Source organism: Rhineura floridana, chromosome 2 (assembly GCF_030035675.1).
Source record: "Rhineura floridana isolate rRhiFlo1 chromosome 2, rRhiFlo1.hap2, whole genome shotgun sequence".
Classification (NCBI taxonomy): domain Eukaryota; kingdom Metazoa; phylum Chordata; class Lepidosauria; order Squamata; family Rhineuridae; genus Rhineura; species Rhineura floridana.
In genome coordinates, this window is record NC_084481.1 from 47603761 (window position 1) to 47627666 (window position 23906).

The 23906-nt window shown below is 41.2% G+C and overlaps 1 protein-coding gene across 6 annotated transcripts in view; it reads right to left on the reverse strand.

Moving 5' to 3' along the window:
• Nucleotides 1-23411, reverse strand: part of B3GALT1 (beta-1,3-galactosyltransferase 1) — a 534157-nt gene extending 510746 nt beyond the window's left edge. For all 6 annotated transcript variants that reach the window (XR_009760869.1, XR_009760870.1, XM_061612925.1 and 3 more), the window contains exon 1: nucleotides 23177-23411. The gene's annotated coding sequence lies outside the window, so the exon portion shown is untranslated. The remainder of the gene's footprint in view (nucleotides 1-23176) is intronic.
• Nucleotides 23412-23906: the final 495 nt, after the last annotated feature.

Consider the following 23906-nt stretch of genomic DNA (forward strand, 5'->3'; position numbering starts at 1 on the left):
CAATAAAATCTTTTGGCAAGCATGTCTACTCCGAAAGAAGACTGCGCTGCCGAAAGAGTGTAATCCGTGACTGACAATTCTGTGCAAACATATTCATGTATATGAGTTTACATATGGCCTTCATTCCACGAATCACAGCTAAAATAATCAGCAGAGATAGGCATTATTATTAATGGTGGGAATAATTTATTAAGTTGTCACAAACCTGTAAGAGACAGTTGCTGAACATTAACATCTTCAATACTGCCATTATTCTGAACCTGTTTTCCCTCATCAGACCTTAAAGGGCAGAAACTTATTAAAAACCACATCTAATAAAGAAAAGGAAGATAGTAATACTACCAGTGTAAATCCTCTATAGATATAAAATGTTGGCACCTATCACAACAAAATTACATTTCATGAGCAATTGACAATAAAAGAAATAGATTGCCAATCTAGGCACACACAAATGAAGACCTGTATATTAAGACAATATTTAAATCTGTTGCTATGATTATAGCTTTTGCCACTTCCTGGCTGTTTGCTCAGAGTCTGAGAAGGTGGATTAATTTAAATCAAGGCGATTTAAGTCAACATTTTAAATCATTATTTAAATCAGCAAGAAAATGTCAATTTGAATTACTGATTCAAATTTTTCCACTGATATTTCTTCATATATTTCACAAACAATACAGATCTGACCACTGAACCATGTTAATTTACAGCTAAATTAACATGGTTCAGTGGTCAGATCTGTATTGTTTGTGATTTACATTACAAATGAGGGGATACTTTTTAGATAGTTGATCTTTTTTTAGTAACAGCAACACGCTTGGACTCTAATGGAACAGGGGACAGAAGACTCAGGCAGACAACTGAGTAGCGTTGCACACATCAACCTTCCCATCCAGACGTTGTTGGACACCAGCTCTCATTAACCTCAGCCAGCACAACCAATGGGTGCGGGATGATGGGAGTTGTAGTCCAAAACATCACAAAGTTAGCAGGCTGGGAAAGTGTGCTGTGTGTTCTTTTTGCTGCTGCTGCTTACTACATTCTCTTTGTCCAGCACCTTTCTTCACCATGCAGAAAGCAAAAAACGCAAAATGCCCTCAAGATGAACAGTTGTTGTTGTTTTTTATGAGGGCAGTGGACAATTTGTTTAAATTTATTTTACAAAAAAGCGCTCCTGACAATCAGAGCCATGTAGCTATTTAAATGCTTCTGTCAGCTATTGGAGGTATGCCTTCTCCAAAACCTCTCTGGTTTAGCATTTGTAAGCTTCAGAGAGCCTGAAATTAAGGATGGGTATGTGAGGAGGAGGAGGCTCCGCATTCCCTGTTATTAATCCAGCCCTGAGTGCATTGAAGACTGGAACCTACAATTCAGGATCCTTCAGACAAGTGATGCCTGTGCGCTGGCTGCAAGGATCAAGTGAATAGAGTTTGGTCAAATGCTGTTTTGACCTGCTTGCTGATATCACAGCCACAGCCATGGGGCTCCCTTATGTTCAAACAAAAACCCTGAAGTTATACTGTTGGAAAAAAACCAGATCAAATAGGGAGGAAACTTACTTTTGAAAAGATACTGAACCTTTTTCCCCAGGCCAGCAGACACTTGGCTTTCTACAGACTAGACCTACATATTGGAAAATGCAGGGCTGGTTCACACACATGCCCATTGATCACTTGATGACTGCAACATCTAGTGATAACTGACAACTGCAACATCAAGTGATAGCTGGCATGTGTGGGTGAGCTATCACAGTTACGGAAATTCTATCCCCTTACACTCCATGATTTTCAGTAGAGCCTTTCATATTTTCAGCTGTACCATGTACAGGACTGTGTAGCAACACATATTCTGTGCCTTGCACACTTCACAGCAATTTCCATCATGTTGCCGGTGCTGTCTGGAGAGTAAATGCATGAACCACAAATGTACACAATACCTTTCTGTACACAACTTTCTTCTTGGAGAAAGGACTACGTTTTAACTGTGTATGCTGGCCTTTAATCAAAGCAGTCCAACAAACCTTGATCTGACTACGCTCAAAGAGTTTTAAAATATTCTGAGATGAGTAACATTGAATGGACAATGACTGGGTCAGTAATCTCTGCAAAATTGGGCTTAGGGAAAATCACGCCCAGGGACCAAATGTGGCCCTCCAAGACTCTCCATGTGGCCCTTGGGACTTTCCCCAGGCCACACACACCTCCTTCCCAAACCACACCCCTCACAGACCCTCCTCCACATCCTCCTCTTGTGCTTTTGCCTGGCTGGAATGTCCCCTTCAACTGTGATAATGCTGCAGGCTTGCCTTGAAAAGAAAGTTGTGGGTGTCTAGAAACCTAACTTTCCTATGGCTTGGATGTGGCCTACTGTACAACAGTCAAATCTGTTGCGCTGCACACTTTTCACTCTGTCCCCCCTTCCCCGAATGTGGCCTTTCGAAGGTTGTCTGGCTGAAAAAGGTTCCCAACCCATATTTTAAAATGATGCCATCCTGCTGACAAAGCATTTGTTCAAGCAACTTGTCCCTCACATTATAATGTAAATGAATGTTTGACACAATAGGTTATATCACATTATGGCTTTGCACTAGTGGAAAGCACTTCCATTTATGCAAAGTGGGCATATGGTTTTTTTATGGCCTCCCCTATGCACTGCAGGTCCCCAGGCCCTCTCCTCAAGCTGCTGCTGGGGGCTTGGAGGTTGTCTGGAACAGTATGTAATATGGCACGGACAGCCTTGGTCGACTGAGTGGGAAGATGTCAAAATTGTGGTGCCCCACCTTATGGGAGCAAGAAGGCTTTCCACTAGCCCGAGGTGACATGGGATACAACCCAAAGCATCTATGCCTTAAAAAAGAAAAAAAACCATTCCTTCCATGCAGCTATTTTTGGCATGAGCATACTTTTAACAGAATGCGGCCTATTATGTCAAGTGATAGGCAGTGATTTTATAATAGAGAGACCAGCCTGTTGAGTGAACAAAAGTCACCTCATTTGTTTAAATAAAGTTAGCATGTCACATGAACACCGTCACCCACAAGAGTTGAAAATGCAACCCTTTCTTCCTGCAATTCCTAATCTTTGACGTTCTTTCCTGTTTAGAATTTTTATTATCCATTTCAGTAAAGTTTCTATGGCAACAAACCCATTACAGATATAGCTGTAGATGTCAGATAATAATAATTTTCAACTCCCTCCTACCATGGACAAAGTTAGAGGAAGATGCACACACACGTCACCTGACAGCACTTTTGAACCAAGGCGGGCAGCTTCACCCTCTGCGTAGTTCTTCCTGAACGGTAAGCCTTTGGTTCATTGTTTACAATAGCCCAGTGAGTGGACTTTGACTGCGGATTCAAATCCTCAACCAGTAGGATTTTCCCAGCATGGCTTTGGGCAGGAATGGATAACTCCATCAATGTCTGTTTTCTCATTTTTCCAATCTTAAATTCAGTTTCCCACATTTGCAGCAATTTGCAACTGAAAAGAAAACCTTCATGAAAATTAATCTGCATTTTAGTGTAAATTTATCCTAATAGACACATTTTGTATGCAATTTTTATCTAACATACATATTTTTACGAGCACCTTCTCTTAATAGAATGCATTTTGTTGGTTGTTGTCATGTATGCATTTTTATGTACACTTTCTCCTAATATGTGCACTTTTGTACACATTGTTTGGTTGGAGAACTGCATCACAAAATGCAGAGAAGTGCAAATTTTGAAGGTGAATGATGTTTCAGTCAGCACATTGGTTTGAAAAGTGCCACTTAGGTAGTTTCTCATTAAAATGCAAACAAACATTGAATCTCTCCCCCATCCCTAGCTTTGGGGCAGCCGTTATTGCTTCACCTCACCTGCACAGTCCTGCAGAGCTGTTGTGAGGGTAAAATGGAAGAAGCCCTACATTCACTACCCCCAGCAACTTGGTGGAAGGGTGGGGTACAAATATGAACAATAACACAACAATAGTAATTGCCTCTTTTGTGTTTGTTTTATGGAAAGCTCCTTCTGGAAATGCCTCTCTCCTTTCTCAGCAAAGTAATTTCGTGCTCCAGGGACACACACGTTGCTGAATGATGCCAATAATTAATGTGAGTAATTGGCAAGGTCTGTGCAGGGCAATCCTAGACAGCTGCAGCAGTTTTGACTGCCAGATTCCTTGAGTCCTGAAGGAGACATCACTCTGCCTCAGTGCTCCAGCAGCAAGGAACAGTGACAATCCAGGAGATCAAAATGATGTCCTGCTCCTGGGGGAGGATGCATTGATAACAGATCTCTGATAGAGCTGTACTGGAGTTCCAAGGTGAACAGCAATGAGAGGGGGGGGGCAGGATTTAGTCATGGTACCGCATCAGCTAGAGAAAGCCAATTGGTTAGATCTAGGGCTCCTGCCATTTGTGGAGGGAACCAGCTGACGCTTCCTAATGAAAGAAGAGGATGCAACAGAGTTTTCATCAGTTCCCCTTCTCCCATAGAGTCCCCAATCCTCTGGTGCAACTTTTCAGGGGACAAAGGGAATTGCAGAGGGAAGGGGAATCGGGAAAAATCCTTGCATCACCCCTTCCCCCAGCATGAGCAGAACTCTGCTGAATGCAAGTCTGGATCTAAGCCAATGTCTTTTCTTCCCATCACAAGTGGGGAAGTCACATTTTTTGATTAAGCAGTTTATAAATCTTTCTAAATAGAGTAAGATAAATAAAAATAAAATTTTAAAGGGAGGAATGAAGATACACCTCACATGATGCAGCGTTTCACATCTGATTCTTTATAACTGAACAGTGCACTTTTCGAAATCCTAAAATGTGCTTCCCAGGTTCCCAAATTTAAATGGAGAGGTGTTTCTTTTCCTTTAAAAACAAACAAAACAAATTATTTGCAGTAAATTCTACAATGTAGTTTTCATCTATTGCAGATTACATGCAATGGGAGGATAATCAATGGAGAGAGGAAGCAAGATTGTGTCTGTTGGCCCCAATCCTGAGTGCCACAAATTGAGTAGAAGACCTGATTAATGTGTGGCAGAAATAAGGAAGGGAGATCTGCTCCAAACCACTTCAAAAACTGCCATTGATTGAAATTGATTAAAATTCAAGCATTAAAAAAAACAACCCCACTTTGTTTTATTGGGTTATGGTGCAATCATAGATTCAAAACATTACTCCAGTCAAGGGGTAGCATTGCAGACATCCCAATCTAGCTTATAGAATATGGGCTGGCAATGGCCTGTTTTATGTTGCATTCACAAACACCTCTTCAAAAGAACTACCCCCCCCAAAAAAAAACCTGGTGAAGAAGATTAAAAAAACTATCTGAAATTCTCAAGGTTAAGGTTTGTACCATAAATCACTGCATAAAAGCAAAAAATAAAATAAAGTCACATCCACACCTGCTGTGCGATGCATAATAAAAGCTAAAAAATTACAAGGAAAGCACAGAAACCAGAAAGAAGGGGGGGGGAACCGTGTTATGAAAGGTGCCACCTCAGAGAATTTATTATAGCTCAACACATTTTGGAACACAGATTCCCACTGCGGAAGCAATCTCAAACTTTAAAAATGCTGTAGAATAACTGAAGCAGTTTGCACAACTATCGCTGCCCATCTGGCATCATGTGGGACTCGCAAGGTGCAAATGCTTTTCTCTGTGTTTTTAGAAGTTCAGCAAAAGTGATTCACAGGGCTAAGAATCTGGAACCCAGGTCACCCAATATTCCAGTCCAAATTGAAAATACTGGGTTTCCTAGTATAGCTCAGCTTTACTCCCAAATATATTCCAGCTCCCTAGTATAAGTATGTTAACTCTCTTGTGGTCACAGAATATAACAGGCCACCTACCATATGGAACCAGAAGTCCTAATGGCATGGATCCTAAGGCAAAGGGCAAGAGTCTCCCACCCAGGGGAGTAGGAAACGAGCAGGGCTGTGTAAGGCAGGTGTAGCCAATGTGATGCCCACCAGATGTTCTTGGACTACAACTCCCATGAGCCTTCGCCAGCAAGGCCAATGGTCAGGAATGATGAGAGCTGCCGTCTCACAATATCTGGAGGGCTACCCCGGTGCAGAGCCTAGGAAGCAGAAAGACTCCGTTCCTGCACTCAGGGACTACACCGATGTCCTCATTATTATTGTACGAGAGGCATATGATCAATACTTCCATTCAACCCTTTAGGGGGTAATTGAATAAAGCTTCAAAATCCTTTCTGTTTCTTTCTTAAGAAGCCTTTTCTTGTGTCTCTCTTTGGGGGTGGGGGCTTGCTCTATAATAATAAAACAAAACACTGAGGTTTAATCCAATCGACAGGAGAGAGTGCCAAGAGAGAAATTTTTTTAGTAGAAATGGGCAAGCTCCTTTGCAAGATTCAAAAGTATGATCTTGGATAGATCCAAGACTAAACTGGGGGGGGAGGGGAGAGAAGCAATGCATTCTTAGCATTATGTTGTGCTTATGTGTCATAATAACTATAGCAATGTCATCAACACAGATTGAAGAGAGGGCTTTTTTATTATTATTAAGGAAAATGATTTTTGTCTTTGATAGCTAGTGCAAAGCTAGGATGGGCTGAAAGTAGACTGGGATCTATTGGTCATGCTCTGGATGCTTTGCCAGGCCCGGCCTCCAAGAGGTCTTCTTTATCTTTAAAAGTTGTGGAGGGGGGAGGGAGAATTCCACCTTGTGGTTTTTCCCATTACAGGGTTGCAAGAACACCTGCACTTGGCTGACTGTATTTTCTCCTAAAGATACAGGATCAGTCTCAGGCCCTGAACCTGGCAACCCTACTACAGATGCATGGGCATTTATTTATCCAGAGAAGAATAATGGACGGAAGGGGGTAGGGAGATGCTGGCTTTTTGTCACAGCTGCCCAGTTCATTCCTACATCTTCTTTGGGGCAAGCCTGTGGCCATTCTTGTTTTATTTTTTTATCCATGCATTGGCTGCAGTATTATATTCCAGATGATGTCATGGTTTATACCAGCTTAAATGATGCAATGAGATTAGTCTGCAGTACATCTAAAGAATATTCTTTGTGGGAGAAAGATGTTATTAGGAGATACTCAGTCACATTTTGGAGAAATATCTTTGCAATCTGTAATCAAAGAATGTTTTCCAGGTGAGGAGTACTCCTTCACCTCTCCCTAGACAACTGTTCTCTAAGCATACCTTTCACTATAAACAGACCTGATCTCCTGTGATTAAATAAAGCCAATTCAAGGACGTAGACATTCTACTTATATGCCAGTGACAGTTACTTGAATGACATGTAGTTTCTGTGCAAGTTATTCACATTGTCACTAAGTGTGTGTGTGATGCAGTTTGTATAGTGCTGTCATATTTTTTCCAAAATAACTATGATTGATTGTATACATTGCGCCATAAAGGTAACCTGAATCATTTCTTATAATTTTAACAGTGTAATGTTTCATTGATTAATCCACTTGGTTATTTTAAAACAAAACACACATGCACAGACACATTTCAACAGCACAATCTTATACGTTTCAACTGAAAAGCAAGCCCCATTGACATAAATGGGATTTACTCTTTTTTCATATTTTTATATTTATATTTATATCAGGAAAGTGTACATAGGACTCCAGCTTTTATCAGCTATAAAGTTGCCCTCATTAAATCAGGCAACAGATTTTATATTTGTTTAACAGCATTTATCGTAAAAAAATACCCTCTAAGTGGTTTGCATAAAATAAAATACACATTAAAATTACTGATAAAAATCAGTCAAAAAGTTAACCTGATTTTTTAAAAAATAAAATAAAATGAGCAGTTAAAAATATATATCATAAAATAAAATTTACATATTAAAATTTATGTCAGCTTTACATATCTGGGTCAGCTTGCCAAAACAAAAAAGATTTTAGCAGGCACCCCATATTGCAGGGGGCAAGCAGTGTATTAAAAGGGGCATTCACTCTGCTCTCTCCCATAGGAGGTGATACCTGCTGCCAGCCAGTGCAATTTCATCATCTCCAAACACAGAAAGCATGATTCTTGCTTCCAACCTGTCTTCTTGTTTGAAACCTTTTATTTTCAAAGCTTCAGACTTTTTTTATTTACACAGTGTGACCCTGTCACATCTTTGTATTACTGACAATGAATTACTGTTTTATTTTCTATACATGCTATATTGACTATTTTAAAAAAAATCGTACCCTACTTTGGTATTTATATGATGAGCAATATAAACATTTTGGAAAACAAATAAAATAAAATAAACCAACAGCTGATTAATGTAAAACTTTTATGGTTTAAATAGACTTAAGATTTCTTTCGTCAGGTGGCAGTTCAAATCATTCTCTGTCAGAAACAGGAATTAACACATTTTGGCTGGGCTCATGAGCCAAGACATTATTTGGGGTTGCCAGCAATTCTTCATGGACTGTGAGGATCAGAGGGCTGGCTTATACTTGGGTCAGACTAATTGTCCAAGGAGTTCAATACCATCAACTCTGACAGGCAGTGACATTTCAAGAAGACATAGGCCCTGATCATCACTTGCTCTCTAATCATTTTTGCCAGAGGAAGAAACCAAGACCATGGGCTCTGCCACTGAGCTATGATCCCCCCCACCCATTGTGTGAAGAACACAAGGAAATGGAAAGGTGGGGCTTTCATTTGTTCTACGCCAATAGATACTTACTCAAAATTACATTTCACAGATTTTTTAAATTAATTTTTATTTCTTTAATTTTTTAAAAAAAAATAAACAATAGACAACAAATACAGGTCATAAGGAGGAGGAAAGGGAGTCGTACATACAAAGTATGTCTGCAGAAACATATGCCTTTAAGGAGGTCAAGAGGAAAAGCGTTACCCAGAATGAACATAAAGCAACAGAAAGCATCCCCCTCCTGAATATCTTGCTTGCTATGCAGCCATTCCAGGGGTCCTAGTACAGGGAAATGTACATGTGAGTTTATGGGGGGGGCAGGATAAGCATAGACTCGCTGCTAAAAGTGGCACAAATACCAAGATGCCTCAGGGATGTCTTGAGAAAGAAATGGTTCCTTAACAGCAGGGGTGTAGTCGTCCAGGGTCTTGGGGGATCTTAGATCTCTTACATTTTGGGGAGCAGGGTCCTAGCGTTTCCAGCATCTTACAAGCCAATCAGCACGAAACAGGAGTATGTTTGCCACTGAGAAGAGTCTTCTAACATGCTTCCTTGTCCTTTCCTGCTGATTGGAGCTGATCTGAGTGAAAGGAGGTAGCCACTGAGAAGACTCTTCTCAGTAGCTAACACTCCTTTCATGCTGACTGGCTCCTAGAGACGTGTTATTGTGGGAGAAGGCATTAACAAGGATCTCATTCTCAACCTAGCATCAAAAAAGGTTGTGTGTGGCTGTTATTATCATGAAGGGACCCAGGACTTCTGAATTGGCTACTACACTACTGCTTAACAGATTCCAGATGGCTCAAGAGAGTGAGCAGGGAAAATATGGGAACCCTAGACACAAGGAAGTGCATCCCATGCCATGCGAGCACAGTTCTGCTTGCACAATGGGACTTCACTTTCCTCTCCTCTCCCCGCCCCCGCATCTGTTCTGGAGGGCCCCCAGTCCAATGGAGCAGATTTTGAGAGTGTGCAGGGGGGTGCAGGGGTAAAGAGAGGAAAGGAGGGGGAAGTTCTATTGCACAAATGGAAGTCTGCTGCACGAGCGGAACAGCAGTGTTGGATACGATCCCAGATATCCAAGTCAGAGAGAGAATGAGACAGAGAGAATAAATATGCGAGGCCATCATGGAAGGCTTAGAGGATATACTAGCCAGGAAGCTAGATAACAGCTTCATTGTCTCTCCCAAACATGAACAGAACAGATGCAGGAAATTCCTGAAACAAAGATATAGTTTAAATCCAGTGTCTCCTACAGACTAAACTAGGGTTGCACCCAATGCTGCATGAGTGGAGTTCTGCTCACACAACAGGACTTCTCCTTCCTCTCCTATCCCCTGCAGCCCCCATCCCCCCAAACTGCTCCAGAGGGCCCCCCAACTAAGGATACACAGGAAGGTGGGGGGGGGAAAGAGGAAGGGAAAATCCCACTGCACAAGTAGGAAACTGTTCTGCTGGTACCACAGCACTATTGGAAACAACCCTAAATCATTACACTATCCACATATCTTCCTCTTCTTTCCTTTAAAGGCACTCTGAGCTTCTCTGTCTGGCCCTTGAGAGTCCCCCCAGGCTACACCTCCCCCTCCTCAGCCACAATCCCCTTTCCCCAGGTCACACCCTTAACTGGCCCCACTTCACATCCTCACGTGTTTTTGCCTGGCTGAGATATGTCCTTGAATGATGTCCTTCAACTCTGATTGTGCTTTTTGCTTATCTGAATGGAGGTTAGAGAGGGGTATGTAAGTGTATTATTGTTGTTGTTGTTATTGTTATTATTATTAGATTTATATCCTGCCCTTCCTCCCAGCAGGAGCCCAGTGTATGTAAAACTAGCCTACTTGCAGAGGTAAAATTTACATTCATCGCTCTGTTCACTTTCCTGTAGCCTCACCCACCATTGGCGTTTGGCCCCCAGAAGGTTTCCCAGAAGGGAATGTGGCCCTTGGTCTAACAAAGGGTTCTCCACTCCTGCTCCAAGACTTCCAAATAGCTAGGTAGGAGCAAGTGACAATCTGAGTAATGCGGCCGCGTCAATTTTACACGATTTCTCTGGCACAGCCTCAGTAGATGAGCACTTACATTTGGTAATTGTGCCTTCTCAGGGATAGGAAGAAAATGCCATTGTTTCAGTTTTCCACTGTCATGACCTCACAACCCAGGGACCTTGCAGTGCGCTGCAGTGTATTCCAACAAAACTCATATCAGTTCCTGGAGCCCCTCCCAGCCAGAGAACACACCCCTGCTACCACCCTCTGACTCAGAAGATGAGTCCTCAGCACTGCCTCCATCTCTCCAGCCTTGCAGGAGTCAAAAGACTGAAATCAGGTGAGAGCCCTTTAATAACCTAGTCACCTCCTCCAGTGAGGTGGAGCCAACCACACCTCAAGTCTGGGCTCCTAGTGGGAGAAAGGGTGGGATATAAATCTAATAAATATGTAAGTAAGCCTTGTCAGCCTACATAAGACTTCAGTTAGTCCCAAGTTCCTGCTGAGACATATTTCTATAGGTACCTTAGGAGGAGAAAGCCTCAGCCAGCATGACCTATTTGAAGCTGTCCAAGGTCCTGTTGTTGTCTCTGCAGGGGAGCTTTGACCTCAGTTTGCCTGCTTGATCTGCTCTTGCTACAGTGACTCAGCCTTCCTACGGTGATTGGTTTTGACTTGTCTTCACTAGATTCTACCTGGTTTTTCTGTGAGCCTCAAGCACCTGTGCAACTGGACATGCATATTTGGTCTTAACTGGGAAATGGATGAATCTATCCATTTTGGTTTTTCATTTTCCCAATCTTCAATCTAATTTGCCACATTTTCTGCATCAACTTGATTTAAAAAAGCATTCTTCATGAAAATGTCTGTATTTTAGTGTGCATTTCTACTTACATATGTATTTTTGGAAGCTATTTTTGCTAATATATGCATTTTATGCACACTTTCCCCAATATACATTTTTGTACACATTTTCTGGTTGGATGGCTGCAGAGGTAAATCTGGAGAAGTGTGAATTTTGAAGGATATTTGTGCTTCAGTTTGCATTGTTTTGGGAAGTGCAAATTAGATTTGCAGTGAAATGACTGCTGAAGAATTGGTGCCTGAGTTTGCTTTTTTCCTCTTCCCTTCCTGTCCCCTTCCCCTTTTGTGGGAATAATTTTTAATGATGTTTAGCATGATATAATTTCATTCTGTTTTGCTGTGGATGGAAAGTTGCTTTTGTTACTTTGGGCTGATGTTAGCTAAAAAACAAACAATTCCTTATCTTTGTAAGTGCCTAAAGTAAGAAAGTGGAAATGTAACTATTCTCAGGTAGAAAAGTAGCAAAGAACCTCACTAACATGGAGGATCTTCTCCATATAGCATTTTTGTTAGGCATTTTACTTTACATGTTTTGTTTAAGACTAAACGTGATTTGCCAACCAATACACTGATACATTATTTCATATATTTACGTAAACGTAATCCCAGAACTGCAAAAGCAACTAAGCTGAATCAATGCATAACAAGATTTGCAGCATGTTGATATTCACTGAAATGGGTAAAGAGTTTTGCCTATTTCTTCAGCCATTATCAAACTTACTGAATCAAAGGAGAATACAGTAACTACATGATCAACCTAATTATTCATCCGGTAATTTTACCGGTGCTGTGTGCATGAGCATCCTCCAGTTCTTCAGCCAAAATAAAACTGCACCTGCATTTCAAAGCACATGAATCATCACCTGCGAATCTTGCCCCTGTTCATTCAGTGTGCATAACTACCGTTCTCAAGATAACTTTGCCAGTTCAAATGTCATCTATACATTCCTTCAGCTAATATAAGAACAGACCCTAAGCCTTGAATGTGCCTGTCCTGGAATCTAGAAATGGAGTAACACAGGAAGTTGCCACTGGTCTATCCACTCATTTGTCTCCAACAAGGATGGGGAACATCTGGCATATTGGTTAAATTAGGCCCATGAAGGGTTCTAATTTGGCCTGCAAGGTTATTTCCTCCAGCCACGCTGAGCCTATCATATATATCATGTCTGGGGCAGTCACAGCTACAGCTGCAAAAGAACAGCCAGGAGTCATTTCTCAGCAAGCAGGGCTTGCATTTGGTGCTTTTTAAGTTTAGCATCAAAAGCAGGCCTCATTAGGATTAGGTTCTGGCTAGAGCCCCTGAGCAGAGCTGATCTCTGTCAAATGTGAGGCTTGCAGTCACGGCTGAATTTAAATTCAGTGCAGACTCCAAAGTCCCACTGAAATCAGTTCCATTCAGGATTGTGAACTCCTGAGTGGAGCCAAAAGCAGTGAATTTAAATACAATACTGATCGCAAGCTCCAGTTTTGGCAGGGAACTTTGCAGCCCCAGCTTAAACTTAATTGTTCCACCATCCAAAGTTGATGCAAAATCTGGATGTCTATCATCTTGTCAAAAATATTCCACACAATGAGGCTACAATTAGTAAAGTGAAAATAGAGGACAGAGTAAAAAGGTGGATTCTAATGTGAAAGTAGCAGCCAAACAAGCCTTCACAAAATATCTGAGGTTTCTAAATGTGTGTCAGTGATGATCTTGTCTCTTCCTTCTCCTCACACTCGAGACTTTTAATGTATATAAAAATTCCATTATGTTGGCCATCTTCCAACTGAACAAATTAAAAGCTGTTACAGGCTTTAGTTAGGCTACAATCATATTTCCACTTTATCTTACTAAATTCAATGGTATTTATTTCTGAGTAGACATATTACTGTTAAAGTATGTATAAATGTATATGTATTTAAGTGAAATCAAAAGGATCTCTTAAGTAAGGATCTGTTTATTTTTGTCCCATAGCCTTTCACGTGATGTATACACAACCCTTTAAACACAGAGATAATGTCACTGTTGTATGTATCTAAGTTCCCATCCCCTAAGCAATTATAGGAATATACCAGGGATGGATGAATTCATCTGGTCCATGTCACTTTTGCATGCGTCCACCCTATAAGTCTGTCCACTGTTAATACTGTTCAGTATTAACTGCTATTTTTAATATTAAAAATCGGCATGAAAATACACATTTAAATACAAATTTCTAACCATACTTTCTCCTAGCACATTTCTAAGTGTATGTTGATATATGTGAACAGAGAACTACAATGGAACATTGAGGAAGTGCAAATGCTGTTGGATAACAAAGTTCCTGCCCACACATTTGTTTGGGAGATGTGGATCTGCACTGAATGACTGAATCCCTCAAGCATCTTTATTTATATGGCAGAACACATTCACAGGTTTCAAGATAGCCTCACACTCCCACCTAGAGTCAGATTTTCCTCCACAGCAGGTTTAGCATTCAAATGTTTTAGCAACAAAAAGCTGATGCCAGCAACAACTCTTCCTGCAAAAGGTTGGCAGAAGCTTTCTGAGGAATGTCAGCTCCGTGCTTCATCTCCACACGGACTAGGGCACAGGGACACAGGAAGCAGTGGAGTCAGACCACTGGTCCAACTAGCTCAGGACACTCTACAAGGACTGACAGCAGTTCTCCAGGGTTTCAGAACGAGATCATTTCCTAGCTCAGTATTGTCTATACTGACAGACAGCAGCTCTCTAGGGTTTCAGACAGGTATCTTTTCTCAGCCCTGTCTGGAGATGCCAGGGGTTGAACCTAGGCCTTTCTGCATGCAGAGGGGGTGCTCTGCCATTTAGCTACATCCTTCCCCTATTACACCTCTGAAATGAAATAGCACTGGGCATGCATCATACTTGGAAAGGACACACATATACACATGTTGTTGCCTAAGGAGTCCTGATGGGAAAATTACCAGGGCCAGCTTGTTTTGCTGCTGGAACAGCAAATGAATGTCTGTCTGTCTGTCTCCCCCTCCCCCCTCTGCCTCCCTCCCTCCCTCTCTCTTCCCCCCCCTCACAGACACACACCAAAGTCAAGGTAGATAGTACTCAAGGCTGACCAAGTTGTTATGATACATAATTTATACTTTTTAAAAAAAATCCACAAATGGTGAGAAGAAAAATACTCTTTAGCATTTTCTTTTTAATAGCACATTACAAAACCCAAAATGGCCTCAAAAAGTAAACAAATGTGTCCTTAATATTCAGCCTCACTGGTTAAAATGTGCCCTGTTGATTAATCAGCAAAAGTATTTTAATTGGCCTACCAATTATGCCAATAAAGACAGTAGCCTTAATTGCTTGACTTGCATTGAATGGTCAGTGTTTTTCAGTGTAATTCCTGAGAATTCAGTCCTAAAACACACGACTAGGAAGTCAGCTCCATTGAAAATACTGGGACATCTCTGAGTAAACATGCATAGTATTGTGTTATGCAGCTCTCTGCCTAATCTTTTCATATGCTGACCTCCCTGGTTCAGCTCAGAAGCATTGCTGTTAGCCAAAGACACATCTATTTGCAGTGTCTTCCTGATTGAATATCAGTGCTTTCTTCTGTCATGCCGAACTAATTGGTTTCCTGGAAAATAAATTTGTGAACCTAACTCTGTTTCCTCTGCTTATGAACAAACTGGTAAGAAATGTTTGTGTAAGATACCACGGACTTCCCACTGAAGCCAAAGGATGCTTTACTTTCGACAGCAGTGGGGACTGGATAATGTGACTGGAACAGATGTGCATGAGCAACAGAGCTGCCCAACCTTCCCAAATATCAAAAATCTCACTCTTAGCATTGTTTCTTGCCTTCTAGAGCAGTAATTTTCAAATTTACGGATACAGTGCATTCTTATCTGGTCCTGGGAAGACAGGATCAGTGACAATTTTTTGTCAGATTTGCATCTTGGACAACAGCCTCTCAACAGAAAGAAAACTGCTCAGCTAAAAAATTATTTATTTAAAACATTTATATACCACTTAATCATTTGCATTCCTACACAGTGTATATAAAACAAGTCATACATAAAAACAAAATGGAACAAAAAAATCATCATAAAATGAAACATTACCTTAAAATGCCTGCTGGAACAAGAATGGTTTAGTAATAAGGCTGAAGTTCAGCAAGGAGGGTGCCTCTGTCTATTCTCAGCTGGGAGGGAGTTTCACAGGATTGGGCTTGCTAGCTGAACATATTTTTTAAAAATACTTATTATCAGCCACGGATGCCAAGAGGAATTATTTGGACACATTCCCCAAAGAAGATCATTTAGAAAACCTTTCCTAAGGATTTAGGACTAACTGGGACATATTTGAAAAAGACTCAATGATCGAAACAAATCTATAACAGGTTGTTCTGTATCTGTAAGTATTATTGTTCATCTTTACATGTTTGTTCTTTGGAGTACATTATAAGTATATTTTCATATTTGTGAGTCTTACTGCTGATTGTATTTTCAAATGTACAAGAGCCAGTGACACCTTTATAGGCCCATTTATGTGCCAAAGGGCCCTTCTGCATTTGGCTACAGAGGTGATAACAAAAAATGTCCAACATTCCCCAGCTGCTAGTCTTTGCAAGGGATGATCAACACTGGTCAAAACAACAGCAACAACTGTTTAGGGCATCTTGTCCATCATTAACAAATTTTCTCATTAGGAAAGCCATGAGAAACTCTAAGGAACTCCAGAACCCCTGGAGGATGTAGTCATTTATATTTGTCTAATATATATATTTATAAAAATATAGATTAATTTTTATCATTTTTATAAATATCAATGACTACATCCTCTAGGGGTTTCCTACAAAAATAAACTTCCCTACAAAAATAGTATCCCTCAACTAGTGTACAATTTAAAAACAACAACAACAAAGGTTATTAAAATCCATTGTTGCAGAAACACAGCAACGAAAATGGCAAGCTTTCTATTGTGGTAGTACAGTGGTTTTGTTGCTTCTGGTCAGCTTGCTAGAAGTTCTCCTGACCTTTTCTGCATCTGGATCTCTTAATAACCCCCAGTAGAACTTTTTATGTCTCTCATTTATAGCTCACAACCTTCAAAGAATGTGGGCAGTTAAAATAATAAAATTGCATCCATGTTATTAAAGCACTCACATTTCCTCTCTTCCTCCCCATAGTCAAAGTCAACTTGAAAAGATCTTCTGCTACTTGCAAAAGGATATCAGATTTGGTCTTCCATATATCACCAAAGGAATCAAATCCCAAAGTTTAGGACCTCTCTCCCTGCAAGGTTTTGTTTTGTAAACTGCTTTGAATGCATTCCTTGGGAAAAGATGGGATATACGTTTTTAAATGAATAAATAAACACCCTTGCAACTTGGTGTATGGATGGTAAACGACAATCAGAACGCAGTTTCCAAGAGCTAATAAAAATGGGAGACAGTACTAGATGAACAAATAAATGCCTCTGCAATTTTCCACAAATTTCTTAGAAACCAATTTAATAGTTTAACCTGTTGTATGTATATACAACATTCAAGGCTTTGTTTTCTCCTGCTGCATCGATGTAAGTCACTTTAGTGCTGCATATTTCACCACTGATATTTTAGTGCTGTGATATAATCTTTATTTGGGCAATTAAACCAGGCAGCAGGTTGGCATGCGCTAAAATGACTGTTTCATTCCAGAATTTTTTAAAAAATAATTGTTTAGAGCTGTTTCATGCAAGAATCAATAAAATACACACAGTCAGGAAAAGATGGAGATTTCTTTTTCAAAGAGATACAGTAGGTTGCTAATTATCCAGCTACTTGGATTTAAATATATTTTCAGAAGAAGACATTTATTTTTTCTCTTCTGCAGTGTTGAAAGACAGAATGCAAACTGGATGCACTTTTTAAAAATTCGTATTGTACTTCAAAGATAAAATACGACATGCACGGTAAAAATATGTAATAAAATAATATGTCCTGTGGTGCTTGGGTCCTTTTTATTTTTAAAAAAAATGTTTTAGTTATTCTATAGCAGTTGTAATTACAATTTCATCATGGCTAGGTTTGGTGTATTCAACAATTTGAACACAAAATATGATCATAATACCATAAAATGTTCTTGATCTTTTAAAATAACAATACTACTGAGGCTGAAATTCTATAGTTGCTTACCTGGCTGTAAGCCCCAATGAACTCAGTGTAGCTTAGTTCTGAGTAGACCTGTCTGCATTGTACAAGAACAGGGACTTTTCAGTGCTTGCTCCCTGTTTATGTCATTTATTTCTGAGGCAGTCGTACCAGATCCATTTCATTCGCTATTTAAGAGGGTATATAAATGCCTTTTTCATCAGGCCTTTGAACTGTAAGCTTTTGGATTATTAATTACTTTTTACATTATTTGAGTCAATGGTTTTATACTTATCTGTATTATTTTTTATTTTGAATCCAACAGTTGCCCAGAGGACCAGTAGGTTAAAAAATAAGGCAAACACTGACAACAACAAATAAAAGTAAAGTGGGAAGAATTTCTGTACTTCTATTCAGATGAATAATTACTGAAGCAAATAGGATTTCCCAAGTGAGTAAGCAATAATGAAATGAACAATGGATTTAAGCCCTAATATACAATGCAAGGCATAAGGAAAATCAGCTTGGTGGTTTCAACCTACTCTTTTGACAAAATAACATTTGTCTGTGTCACCAAACCACTAGAAAATTTGACACTGGCTGTTGCCCAATGGTGCAGGTCAGGAAAAAGTAGAACAGAAGCACTAAGCAGGAAAAGAATGAACTGCATACAGCTCTCTGCAACGTATCTAACTACTGTACCTAAAAATCTTACACTGATTTCATTAACTGTATCACATTAGTTTAACACTTTTGTAGAAAAGTATGACAAAAATACATGAATCTGGATGATGATAAAGTACCAGTTCAATTTTGTTTCATGCAAGTAAATACATTTCTCTGATAAGTACACTGTAGGGCAGAAGATCTCTGCTGTATAAATAGCAAAAAAATTTGAGTATACAAGCCTATCCTTAATATTTACAATCAAATTATACAAGCATATTAGTACAGAACACAGATGAAGTGTTAATGACAACCTGATTTGATACGCAACTGTCTGTTCCACCTTATCCCAAAGGGTTAAGAAGTATTTCAAAACCCTGTGGTGTTGATATGCAGCTTTCATTAACTTCCCACTAGTTTTTCAACTATTATGAACCAAGGAGTGCAGCATCCAACCCAGACATGGTGGCTCAGTTTGGACTATGCTTTGGATCCATTGTGGGTTCATGCACTCCTTCCTTCCCTTCCATGCATTAATTACCCCTCCATTTCTGGGTTGCTGTAGCCACACTATTCCAATGTAACATCTTGAGTCTGCAGTAGGCAAACTATGGTTGGTGCTAACAATCCAAAGCCTGATTTGAAACCAGAGCTTGGAATTTTACTTTTTAAAAGGAATAAATTACAGTTACAATTACATGGCCCAAAAAAGTAGTAATTGCCGTTACAATTACAATTGCTCTGAAAGTAACTGATTGCTTTACTTTTTCTCAAAAGTAATCACTACAATTACATTTCAGTTACTTTAAAAAAAATGCCTACAAGGTGCTGGCCTTGACTGCTATGCATCTAAGTGGCCTAAAACAACACTAAAAATAAACACACACATACAGAGGTAGTAGAATAATTCTTTTTATCCATAAGATAGCAATGGTGGTCACTCCGCTGGTAAGGGTGGTGGGGAGAGAGGCAGAGGCCACTACTCAGATCTTTGTACGTCAAACCAAGTGCAACCCCCCCCGCCCGCCAGCCAGCATAATCTCTCCCACTTAACCACGTCCCGGACCCTACCTTGCTACCAACTAAGGGTCACTCACCCAAGCAAACATTTTCCCTGAGATGCAAAAAGGCTAATATACTGCAAATGCAGCACAGTAGACAGAGAGGGCAGTGGAGGCTACTTTGTGTGCTAAGTGCAAACACACACACACATATGTTGTCATCTTTCACCTCCAAAGTTCTTTATCTCCATTCTGCTGCTGCCTCCATCTCCTCCTTTATCCATGTTCTTGCCCTCTGGCTCCTTTTTCCCTCCACTCCATTTTTCACCACCACCATCCATTTTTTTAAGCCATTGTTTTCTCCACTCCACCCCGTCTCACTCTCCACCTCCCCCCTCGTCACTTCCTACCCACCCACAGAGCATGAGGGAAAAGCAACACTGCACAGAAGCCCATTTTGAGGCACTTTATTTTCATCCACAAATCAGGGGAGCAGAAGACTTCCCCTGCTTCCCCCCCCCCCACAAGTAACGCCCAAAATAATGCTGGAAACATTACGATTACTCCACAAAAGTAATAAAATTACACCTAGTTCTATTACAATCGAAATGTAAAGGAATTACCCACTTGTTCCTCAAAAAAGTAATGAAATACAAGTAATTGTTACTTGTAACTAATTACTTCCAAGCTGTTTGAAACCATGGTTTGAGTCAGTTCATGAAACATGAATTGGAGGGTAGTGTTAACCATAGTTTGTACAGTTTAGATATCAAGGGAAAGTGTGGACAGAACAACCTAGAAATGAAGAAGAGACTTCATGTACATCAGAGAAGTAGGCCACATAAGCCACATGACACATTTCTAGTCTTCCAAACTATGGTTTCAAACTATGTTGGGGTTTTTAAGAGTTAAAAATGCTAACGGAACAAGATGGATTTTGCAGACTTTATCAAGGAACAAAATACCATCTAAAATTGTTGAACAGCCTCTTCACCACATCACCACCAGCTTTTAATTAATAAGGCCAAGGCATCTGCAGATCATAATCCATTATTTAATAAATCATTAGAATAATATGTAAATTAGACTTTGCATCAGATGAAAGATCACAGATATGTTAGCCTTTCTCCAATGGGTTGGTGTTTGGTTCAGTCTAGCTGTTAATTACTTCAGTGGCACAGTGCTTCAGCAAATTTAGAAGCATTAAGCTCCATAAAAAATAAAGATCCATCCCATCATTATGAGGATTAGCTATTGCTCTGTTAGAGAGTTAGTGGTTTGCATCATGGAGACATTCATTTTTAAAAAACTATAAGAAAGCCAATACTTGTTGAGATAACAAAGTACCCAAAACAAACTCAGAATCTAGTGTCCAAAATGTTTTGAAGCCCAATCCTACGCATATTTACTCAGAAGTAAATTCTCCATAGGGCTCACTTCCTAGTAAGTATGCACAAGGTTACGGCCAATAGAGCAATGTAGCAAACCACTGGCTATCCAGACTTTACTGCTTTCAACCTTGAGAACAGCAGAAGATGAAACATACCACATCCCTGCGAATCCTGACTTTAGCTGTCCAGAGCTAATGTTTACATGAATTATTTTGGAAGTATTTAACACTGTAATCCTAACCACCCTTACAAAGGAGTAAGTGGGAACGCAATGGGACTTATTTCAGAGTAAACATATTTAGGATTGCACTGCACATTGTCAAGTCCAGGTCAGAGCTTTTGTAATAAACCTTCTGCAGTCAGAATCCCGATAAAGTTGCTCTTCTCTATACATAGCTTTTTGGCATATATCCTTAAACCACTAGTTTTTTTTACACACACAGTAGCTTTTTCTGCTTCCTCCTTATTGCAACTAGTTGTCTGCATTTGCCCCCTCAAAGAGCTATCAGAAGCCAAACAGGCAACTAACACTGTCCTGAGGTGTGAGCCTTCTTCTTAGGAAAACTGATTAATATTGGGTTACTTATCGGGGGGGGGGAGGCAGGGGAACAAGAGTTCTCATACTCCTTTGAGACTTACACATTTATTGTACCAGGAGGTTTTATGGGCTACAAGCAATCCACTTCTTCAGATTCAACACTCTGTATGTGGCCACAGCTGCAATTCTATGCACACTTCCCTGATAATAAACCCCACTGAACACAATTTTTATTTAGTTATTTATTATTTAATTTATATCCTGCCCTTCCTCCCAGCAAGAGTCCAGGGCGGCAAAGAAAAGCAGTAAAAACACTTCAAAGCATCATAAAAACAGACCTTAAAATACATTAAAACAAAACAACTGTAAAAACATTCTTTAAAAAAGCTTTAAAAACATCTTAAATAAAAAGGGTTAAAAAACACATTGCTTAGGAACAAATGTTTTTAAAAAAACATATTAAAAGCAGTTCATGCACAGGCATGCCCCAAAAGGGATGGGATTCTAGCCAATGAATCCTTATACCACACAAGCCATTAGTGTTTCTTAAGGTGCCACAACACCCTTTCTTTATCATCACTTCAACAGACCAACACAGCTGTCCACTCTAGAATCATTCTCTCTAGGGGTTTTTTTTTAAGCTCAAGAAATGATATTGATTAACGAACAAACATTAGCAGGCCACCTCATCCGCTTCCCAAAGTTATAAGATTTCACATCAGCCAACTGGCAATACCTATCCACACTCTTTAGAACGAAAAGCCATTTTCATTCAATGCGATTTCCATGGGAGAATAACATTAAACCCAGTTCCCTGTGGAGATGGCTACAAAAACAGAAGGTTAAAATGGTTTCCTTAATTGGCAATCTGTCTTTAAAAAAAAAATCCCTGCATTTTACTTTGAAAGCAAAGTGACAGCTGCCCTGACATCAAAACACTCTGGAAGTCAAACAGTGCAGGCTAGCAAATAATCAGGCATCCCATTGTGGGGAACTGACAGTTCACAGCTGAGAGCCACTAGATTTCTCAACTCACTCACACACACTCTCTCCCTCACAGACATGTAAACAAAGCCCTTCTCCGCATTCTTAAAAAAAAAAAAGGTCCCCAATAGTTTTCTTACACACACTGAAGCTCCAGAAAACTAGGTGAGCCAAACCAAAAGCCTGGAATCCACACCTGTGTATAGAAAGGCTGCGATAAGGAAACAAAGGCAGAGGTGGGCATAGAATGAGTTTGACTCATCCTTAGGCAAAAGAAGCTGGATCCTACCAGCAGCCAAGAACAGAACTCCATGGAATCTCTTCCTGAACTTGCCACGCCATGCGCTCCTCTGTGCATGCGAGGCGGGGAGGCAAAGCTTTAAGTCCTAGCGATCCTCCCTCACCCAAGGCCATTGACTCCCGTTAAGTTCCTTCCTCCCCTCGGCTGGCAGATTAGGTAGGTAGGTAGGTAGGTAGGTAGGTAGGTAGACTTCCCCTCTCCAGCAACATACGCCCAGGGCATTGCATGGCAAATCTGTGGCTTCCCTCGCCATGAAAATCCTCTTTTAATTAGGCCAATAAACTTCAACCTGCTGGGCTTTCTAGATTTCTTTTGCTTAATTGTTATTATTAGCATCGCACTCTCTCTCTCTCTCTCTCTCTCTGAGCGATGCGTTCCTGAAGGGCAACCGAGCAAAAAGGATGCTCAAGAGGCGGACAGCTTGCCCCGCAAAGTGTGGCGAAGCCGTTCAGGCGCACATGCCGGGCAGCAGCGCCGGCTGCCACCGTGCCGACCGCTGCCGCTCGCCTGAGTCCCAGACATCTTGCCCACCCGAGCGCTGCCAGTGCCCTCCCCCTCCCGGGTGGCCGATCCCCTGCCCTGTGTCGCCTTCCGTCCAGCCCTTCCGACAACGGGATCTACGGGTGCACAGACACTGCGCGGAGAGATCCTGCCCATCACGCACAGGCACAACGCACACACCCCGAAAGAGATCGGGAATTCTGCACGGAGCCAAACCTTACCGGTGGCGCTTGGCTCTTTCCGCCGGGCGGGCAGCAGCGTAGATGCTTCAGCTGAGCTCCCGCTCCCCGTCCTCGCCTTCGTGCAGCAGCCGCAGCAGCCGCTGCCCGGGTCCCCATTTAGCTGGCATCACTTCTCCATTAGCAGCAGCCGCTCAACCAGCCCAGCTCCCCGCAGCTGCAACAGCCGCCGCCGCGACAGCAGCAGCAGCACCAGCCGCTCACCCCGCACGCCCAGCCAGCGATGGAACTCGGCCCTCGCCGACTGACAAGCGCCAGCAGCCAATCGCCGCCTCCTCTGGCTCCCAGGGAGCGAGGGCTACGGACCAATCACGGAGGGAAGGTCCCCGTGGTCGCCTCCTCTCTCCCCTCCTCACTCAGCTGCTCGGTTTCCGGGAGAGTGGGAAGGGAGCTACTCGAGAGGAGCTGGTCTGGAGGACGTGATGTTGCTTTCGGGAGGCTCTGGTGGCGAAGGAGATCGGGCAGCGCTTGCAGCAATGAGGGGCGCCTTCTTTAAGGTGGAATTGGAGTTTATTGGCCCCCTTCCACCTTAAAATATATCCACTTCGAGGTCATAGTGACAGAACTGTGGTGCGGAGGGCCCAGGGTGAAAAGCGTGAGAATGAATGGATCCGTGTGAAAGAAAGAGTAACTGTTTCTGGAGCATACCTTTGTTTTAAAGTAAGAGAATAAGGTATCAGTGTTGCGCAAAAGGAAGGCGTGAGCGGCGTGA